This window comes from Artibeus jamaicensis, unplaced genomic scaffold, assembly GCF_021234435.1.
Source record: "Artibeus jamaicensis isolate MK-2021 breed Jamaican fruit bat unplaced genomic scaffold, CSHL_Jam_final contig_354, whole genome shotgun sequence".
NCBI lineage: Eukaryota > Metazoa > Chordata > Mammalia > Chiroptera > Phyllostomidae > Artibeus > Artibeus jamaicensis.
The window spans coordinates 36957481-36966021 of NW_026521803.1; the positions used below are offsets into that span (position 1 = coordinate 36957481).

The window sequence follows — 8541 nt, forward strand, 5'->3', positions numbered from 1 at the left end:
CCCCACTTTCCAGTGCTGTGCACACTACCTGTTTAGTAGGCCAAACCCTGGACTGAGGCAGATGTCACGGCTACAGTCTCACTTTGTACAACTCCAGCAACTGCAGGAAGGTGGCCCGATGTAGGGGAAGTTCCAAGGGCCCTGGAGACAAATGAACTTCCTGGCCATGCCACACACAGCTTTGTGGCTTAGGCAAGTTGCCTAATGTGTAAGCCTCTGTCTTTTCCTGTGTAGAAAGGAGATTTTATGCCTATCTTGCAAGGTGGTTGCATCGACTAGTAATATTATGTGTCTACCATGACACTTTGTTGGAGGGTGATATGTGGTAACAATTATTATCCGATAAACGGAGAGCCTACGGCAGCTCTGTGTGACCATTTTCTCTACCAACTCATAATGATTCCACCACTACAATTCCACACTTGTACTTCCAGGCTATAAATCAAGGTAGAAAGAGTCTCAGTTCCAGTAGATAAATGTGGTTGGTAAAAAGCTCTTCCAGCTCTGGCTCACTCAGAGACAACCACCAGTGAGCTGTTATCTCGGGCGTGGCAGACATCTGGCACTAAGTAGTAAAGAGGAACTAGAGGAACCCTGGGAGTTTCTCTGGGCCCTGGGGCGCACTTGGCCTGAGCTGTGTAATGTGTAATTAGGGTCAGGACCAGGCCTCTCTGGCTATAACCACAGTGGTTATTGGAGGGTCTCCCTCCCCAGCTGGTGGACCAACAACCCTGCCCCCTTAAAAACTACTACTAAGAGCTTCCTCCTCTTCTTGCAGAGAAGTGCACCACGCAGTTTGCATCACTCCCAGTACCGAAAAGAAAGGGGCCAACATTTAGCACTTTCCTTTAAAACATTTCAGACCTGGAGGAGCCGGGTGGGGAAAAGGCCAAGACAGAAGTTGGTTCTGTCCACAAGTGGCTGAAGAGATGTACACTGTGGGTAGCCCTCCCCAGCTGGAGTCTTCCTGCATATTCCAAAGACCGGTGCACCTGCTCCCCCGCAGGGATCCCTAACACTTCATCACCATAACAATGAACCAAGGCCCTGGGAAGTGTTTTCCTACTGGGATGAGGCTCTGGGAAACAAAGTTGGAATCACTGATAGAATTAGTATCACTCCTTGCTTTTCAAAACCAGCTCAGGAAAGGCGTAGGCATCCAGCCCTATGACCTTGTTTGCCTTTATGCCCTTGTTCATCTTTACGACCTGCAAATGAACAAAGGCCTCTTCGTAAGACTTCAAGATAAGTTTGTCAGCTTTGAGCCATAAAAAAAATCTATAAATAAACCAAATGTCTATCAATAAATGAACAGGCTAAACAAACTGTAGCATATCCATACCATGGAATATTAGTCAGCATAAAGATGAGTGAATTTTTAATACACACAGCAATATGTATGTATATTAAAATGAACTGTGTCACATGTAGGAAGCTTGTTACAACGTTTTACATACTATATGATCCTAGAAATGTGAAGTAATCTATAGGGTCAGAAAGGGGATTGGTGGTTGGTTGTCTTGGTATTGGAGGGGCATAAGAAAGTTTCCAAAACAGCCATTGGAAATAATGAATATGCTCATTATCTTGACTCTAGCTGTATGTTCATGGGTGTATATGTGTGTCAAAGTATTTTCTTAAATGTGCATTTTAAAGAAAAATATGTAAATAAGTGAGAGAAATTCCAAACTGATTCCTTGACTTCTAAGAAATGATTCCCAGGGAAAACACCTTATATAAAAGTCATGCCAGCGAGATAAGCCGGCTGCAAACCCTGGTCATATGTTATTTATGAGTGATTATGGGCTATGTAACTGCCGATGAGTAAGAGGAACTTGAGAAACTATTAGTGAGTGCAATTATTTTGACCCAAGCTTTTTTTAGAAAAGGAAATAGAAGTTTGGAGTAGGTGTCAGGCTGAAAAATAGAAGCAAGCATCGCTGAAACTCTGAGGCTCTCCAAAATGGCCTTCAATGTCAAAGTCACACCAAGCCTCTCTGATGAAAAGCTCTCAGGCCTGGGCAGTGGGAGGCCTGCTCTTTAAGTAAGAAAAGCCTGCCCAGGGGAGAGTCTAAGTTAATATGCTTCACCTCTCCTGATGATACACTGTCAGTGTAAAAAAGCATTTTTTATCTTTTAGTAAACACATAATTTTAATGGCTCGATTTTATTAATTATTGCTATTAATCTCTTACTGTGCCTAATTTATTAATTAAACTTTATCACATGTATGTATATTTAGAAGAAACAGTATATACAGGGTTTGGTACTATTTGTTTTTCCATAATCTGCCGGGGTCTGGGAAGACATGCCTGAAATGGAGGGGAGGCTACTGTGTATGTAGAGCCCCATGTGGCTGTAAATGACTGCTGGATGCGCCACCAGTGACTGTGAATGTCTGAGGGACAACTGGACGGCATGTCCAGTGTCCACTGTAAACGTCTGAGGGGCAACTGGCTGTGCCGTCAGTGTCCACTGTAGATAGCTGTGACAACAGCATTGCTTTTACCCTCGGCAATAAAACTTTCACGACAGTGTCCTGCCCTCCTGCCTCTGGCGTCCTGGTTTCTCACCCCAGCAGCCTGCACCCCATCGTCCCCCAGTGCCGCGTAATTCAGGGTCTGGCAAATGTCACTGTTTGTGAAAGGCCACTGTTTTCCCGACATGCACAGCCTTTGCTCTCCCAGAATTTACAACCGTAGCCTCAGAGTGGTTCGTAACTCAAACTACACAATGATGTTTTCTACCATAACCGTAGCATAAAAGAGCCAAGGTGCCTCTCGCCTACATTGCTTTAGGTTAAAGGAGAGGTTTGCGGAGTGCTTCTGGAAGCTCTGTGCTGTGGGTGCCATGCAGCAAGCCTGTGTGCTTTCCTGCAGACCACCTCTGCCTCTTTCTCCGGTTTCATCCCGTCCCTCCGTGCGTATCTTTCTTCCCCTGGACTGAACCTCCTCTTGAGATAAGACTGACCACGATTCAGAGCCACAGATAAAATAGTGGGCGAAACAAGGACAGCAGAAGCCAGATCGAGGCACGCCCTCCCCTCCTAACTATAGAGATTCAACTGCACTTGCCTAAGCAGTTCTTGGCTTGATGAGATCCCCCTCCCATTTCAAGACAGTGAGTGTGAACCTTCTCAGGAGGCTAGGAGCAGCAGAGAGTGTTTTGCTTTCCCTAAACCTGTTTAGCCTCCACTGGCAGCAGTTCCAAAGTTCGAGAAGGACCTGAAGCTCTCACCTAGGGCCACTCCAGTTCATTCGCTGTTGCTGGCGGTGGTCGTTGTGGAGTTTGGCTTTGATTAAAAGCAGAGACGTGCCAAAACTCAGTGACCGTGACGGTGAGTGGACACAGGCTGATTGCCAGGCAGAAAGTTTTCCAATCGTTCCACTGTACTAATCAGGAAATGTCAAATAAAAGTGATATTAGTAGGTTCCTGACAAACAACAGTGCAGCAAACAGTGACAAAGGTCAAATAGGGAGCCTTTATCTGGCATGAACGCATTGGGGCTAAGTACTTGCAGCAAGCTTAAGAAAGGGATATTTCCTGGTTAGGGCTGCCTTACACAGGCAGAGACCAAGGGCAGATATCAATGCAAATTTATAGAGTGCAATGGAAAACGCTATGTTTTTATTACTTATGTGCCCACATATTAATGAAACATAGAACAATACCTAATGGTGATTTCACACATAGCTAGGTGTAAGCTGTAAGAGGCCACAATTCTAAATTTAGAGCTTTAAAATAAGGAGATGCAAAATCCCAGATTTTGACTTTGAGCTGAACAGGCAAGTTTTATCATAAAAGTATTTGTTCCTGTGTTGGTTGCCATGGCGAGTGACAGGTAGTGGTCTATGATTGCTGGGGCGAGGGGGAGGGGGAGAGGTGTGTAATTTGGAGCCCAAGCGTCTATGACTTTACGAAGTTCTGGTTTAGTGAAAAAAGCACATTTCTGACAGATTGCATGGTGTTTTATCTACGTCATGCTCTGTCTTCACCTGTGCGTCCCACAGCAGAGACAAAGCACGTGAATTTGTCTACGGCCATTGCCAAGTGTTCCCCAAGAACATTACATGGAGGGTTACGGGCATGGTGAACCCCAACACCTCTGAGAGTACTTCCTTCAGGCCACTTCTCTCCCCAGATGGCCCTGGAGGCAGGAGCCCGGACCCACACACCTAAGGTCACCGTCAGCAGGTAGCAGGAGGGTGAGTCACATTTCTCTGTAGCTCCTTGTTGGAGAGCATTTGTTTTGTCTGGGGATTTACCATGAACTGAAAATTTTCCCCCACCCGCCCCCACCTTGCTGATACTTCCAGTCAACAACCCAGGTTATTCCGTCTAAGGCTTCCTCATGATCACGCACAGTCTGAAGTACGATTCAAAATATTTGCAACATGAATAATGAAAAAAGGCCCTATCTTTCACATTCTTCTGGAAATATTAAAAACACTTGCAAGTCAAATTTTTAAAAAATGCTTAGCCTAAAAATATAGTAAAGGCAAGTTTTAAGAGAAAAAAATTTTAAGTGAAGTTATCTTAAAAGAATATTTTTTGAAAAAGAAACGTGAAGTAAAATAAAAGGAAAAACCTTTCTTTTCATATTGACCAATATTAAGCGTGAAAGACAACACGAGTGTGGCTGAAGACTGTGAGGCTTAGCATTGTTAAGAGAGTGTGGCTTAACATTGTTACTCACTGCTGGGGAGATGTAAATGGGTGTGAGCCTTCTGGAAAGCGGTTTGCATCAAAGTGCTTTTCTCTGGGGGAGAAGAAGAAAGAGGTAACTGTGTGATGACCTCAGTGAGGAAAAAGACTGTAGAAAAAAGTAAAAAATATTTGTATAAGCTTGATGGAGGGGTACCTGCTTGGAATAGGACCGATTTAAAAATCTTTAGAGGGAAAGATAGCTAAATCTACCTAAAAAGATTGAAATGCTTGTTTAGAGATTTAGAGCGTGTGTTCTCAAATGCTGTGGGAGGGAGTATAAATGGCTGTACCAGCACAGCAGAGTGGCATATGAAAATTAGAATGTGTTTGACAACAAATCCCACTGAGAATTTGCCCGTTCAGAGGTACACATACAAGAATGTTTGGATACCCATGTTCAAGGATGCTCCTTGTAGCATGTCTACAGAAACCCAATGAAATGTTCATCGCTAGTAAATTGGTTATTAATGATAGCATACTTATTATGTCACTTAGTGAAAGAGATAGATGAAAAAGATATTGGGACATATCCCTAAGTGTAAAAAGATTACAAAGCGGGAAATGCAGTTTACTTTGTTCTAAATATATACGTGCACCTAGGCCTGGATATCCATATAAACAAGGCTAGAAAATCTTGTGCTAAAAATAATGTTGTCTCAGGTTGAAGGAGATAACAGGGCATTTGCTGCTCAATTGTATGCTTTTGAATTTTTTTTATAATGAACAGACATAGATTACTTAGATAATGAGATATATTTATATTTTAATTTTAAAAGTGAGAAGCTATTCCTATATGTTTTCCCCCATTCTTTCTGTGATTTTTAATATTTAATACCTCTAAAAATACAGCAGCATTATGGGCACTGTAAGTCATTTTACCCAGAGTTCATTTCAAAAAGAAAACTAATTTAAAGATCACAAGGAAAGGAGGAAATTTACGTCACCATCGCCTATTCAGATTGCATGTATGTGACAGTTTTTGAATTATACCTTATTCATCTTTTATTACATATTCCCATCGTTCAACAACCAGCATTGTTTTTGAAGAAAGAACATCCATTTTCAAGTAAAGAGAGAGCGTGTGGAAATAAAAAGGGAACTCGCCGCCATAGGAGAGGAGGAAGCACCCCACCTGGAGCTGTGTTGAGCTGCTTTTGTGATGGGGAAGTTGAATGAGATGAGTCGGTAAACCAGGAGAAGGGCTCCACAGGCAGACACCCCAGGGAAATTTTTGATGGAGACTTTGGCTGTATTGAAAATTGCCTTTATTGTAGCTTGGAGACTGAGAGTTCCTTTTTCAGGACTTTCTCGACTCTGCAGATGAGAAATCTGATCCTTATAGGAAGTAAACAAAGTTCAGGCCCCAGCATATAAGTATTCAATCCTGGGTCAGCCCCCTGAGGTCCAAAAATTGAGTAGCCCAGCCAAGATCACATCCTCAGTTAGAAACAGAGTCTTGACTAGAACCCCAGGCCCTCAGTCCTAACTCATTATCTTTCACTGTTTTATGAAATGGCTCTAATCCTGAATTCTATTCCTCATTAAAACCTAGTGTTTTTAAGTTTAGCCTCTATTTTCTTGTTTCTTTAACAAATGTGATGAGTTATACGCACTTTAGTCACTATTTTTGAAATTTCTGATACAATAGTTTATACTTGCAATGTTTTTGAGAACTTCTTTTTAATATTGCACCATTTAAAAATCTAGAATTATTAGCATTGCACAGTGGCAGTATTGTAGCCAATGAGGTTTATCCGAGGTGCGATTATTGCTAATTAAAAATATAGAATTGTTAATTATTTTTCTTTGAACCATTAATTATGCTGCTTCTTGCTATTGCTTTCAGGGTCATGGTTAGTGTTAAAATACAGCTCGAGAACCCACTTAAACTAGGGAATGTCCAGCTGAGATGTCTGTTCTAATATTGAACCTTATGATCTTGGGCCTTCACAATAACAATAGACACTTTGGCTTTCACCCTTCTTTTTTTAAAATTATTTTACTGTTCTTTTACAGTTGTCTGCATTTCCCCCCACTACTTCACCGTAATTCTTTTAAAAAATGGAGAGAGAGATAGAGATAGGCATGAATGTCCAGGTTTCCTCTCTGGGCCTGGGTAGGGCAGGGAAGACTGAAGCTAATGTGGATCTAAAAATAGGCAGGCTCTGCTCTCACACCTACCCAAAGGCGGAGAAATGCGTATCTGGAGGCTGTGAAACCTTCAGTCTGTTGGGGTGAAAGTCCAGATTTGGCTCCGAGATTGTGTTTCCCGTCTTCCACAGAGATTCCCGGAAAACAATAAAGAAACACCCGGAAATTTTCAAAACCAGAGAAAGCAGAGGAGAATGTATGCTACTTCATAGGCTGCTCAAATCCTCTACTGCTTCCGGAATGAGACAGATCCTTGTAGGACAAGACCCTCAATGAACATGATTCCATTAGAAAGTATTACAACCTATGTATTCCCAGGTCTACCCGGAAGGACACTTTGCCAGAGTAGTTTCAGTTGAAGAGTGAATAATCAACTTGTGACCTATAGCTGCAATAAATTCTACTTTTATAAAGTTGTTTTAAGGTTTACGATGTCGACTTGAGAAACGTCCAAACCTGTAGAGAATTTTTACGTGTTTATTTGGGCCAAACAGATGACATACGGAAGAGCAAGATATCAAATGCGCCTTTGAGTAACAGCTCTGCAATTTCTTTAGTGCATATAAAATGAAGGAGGGGCAGTGCATGGAGGTGGGGGAAAGCAAGGCGAGGATTGCGTTACAGGACAGGCAAGATTATGTGCTCTCTTAAGGGCTAATACCCCCTTCCAGGGGCAGTGCTTCTGGCATTGCAAAGATGTGTTAACTTAGATGCCCAAGAACAGTAGACAGGGCTTGCTGAAGGCAAAGATAAACCTTTATTACAAAGTTACAGGCCTGGACCGTGCCTACCACCATGACCTGCCCAGTTAGGAGTGGAGGATTGGGTCACCCTGTGAGGCTGCTTTCCACAGAACCCCTCTTTCCCTCCACAACAAAGTGACTTTACCCATATTTGATCTTCTGAGCAATCAAAGGAGAAATTGTACTATGTTGATATGTTTTCAAATTTCTGTACTGGAATTCGTAATGTGTTGATGTGATCCACCAAGGATTTTAACCTTTCTCGCCCATCCAAAATATGCTAGCCCTGTTTCAGGCTGCACTATTGATATTCAGGGTCAGATGTAGGTCCCTCTTTAAGAGCAGGCTTGCAAGGCGGTACGGAAGAGCACTAAGGATCCTCTGAGTCAGGAAATCGCAGGAATTTCTAAATTTAAACCTCCTCTGTTTGAATCCCAACTCTGCCCCCACTTTACTGGCTCTGTAGCCAAGGGCAGATTTCATATCTTATAACATTGAAACAATACTTCTTTGACAGGTGGCCGTGGCAAGTAGAAAAGACACTAAGGAGATTTCCATGATCTAAGCCATTTCCAGGAGCCAAGCTATCAAGAGCCCTATACAAATGAAAAGCAAAAACAAGAGACATATTTGCTGACTAACATATGGAACTGAAAACATGTGACTTAAAAAAGAAAACAAACCCTGAGCTAAAAATAGAATCTCAGAGGGATGCCCCTCCCAGTGGAAAGTGACATCAGAAACCACAGCCACAGAAATGTGGGAACTGATAGAGGGCATGAGTGACTGGGAAGCCCAAGCAGTGTCTTGCATGCAGACTGGCATTTTTCAGTCCCTGTTGGTTAGAATTTTGAGCTCCAGTCTCAAAAGTCCTTTTCAGATGGTAGAGTGTCCTTCATTCAGCTCCATCAGAAATATTCTAAATACTTATATATACAT

The 8541-nt window shown here is 42.4% G+C and overlaps 1 pseudogene; it reads left to right on the forward strand.

Moving 5' to 3' along the window:
- Window positions 1–6422: 6422 nt before the first annotated feature.
- Window positions 6423–6496, forward strand: LOC119054142 (uncharacterized; annotated as a pseudogene).
- Window positions 6497–8541: the final 2045 nt, after the last annotated feature.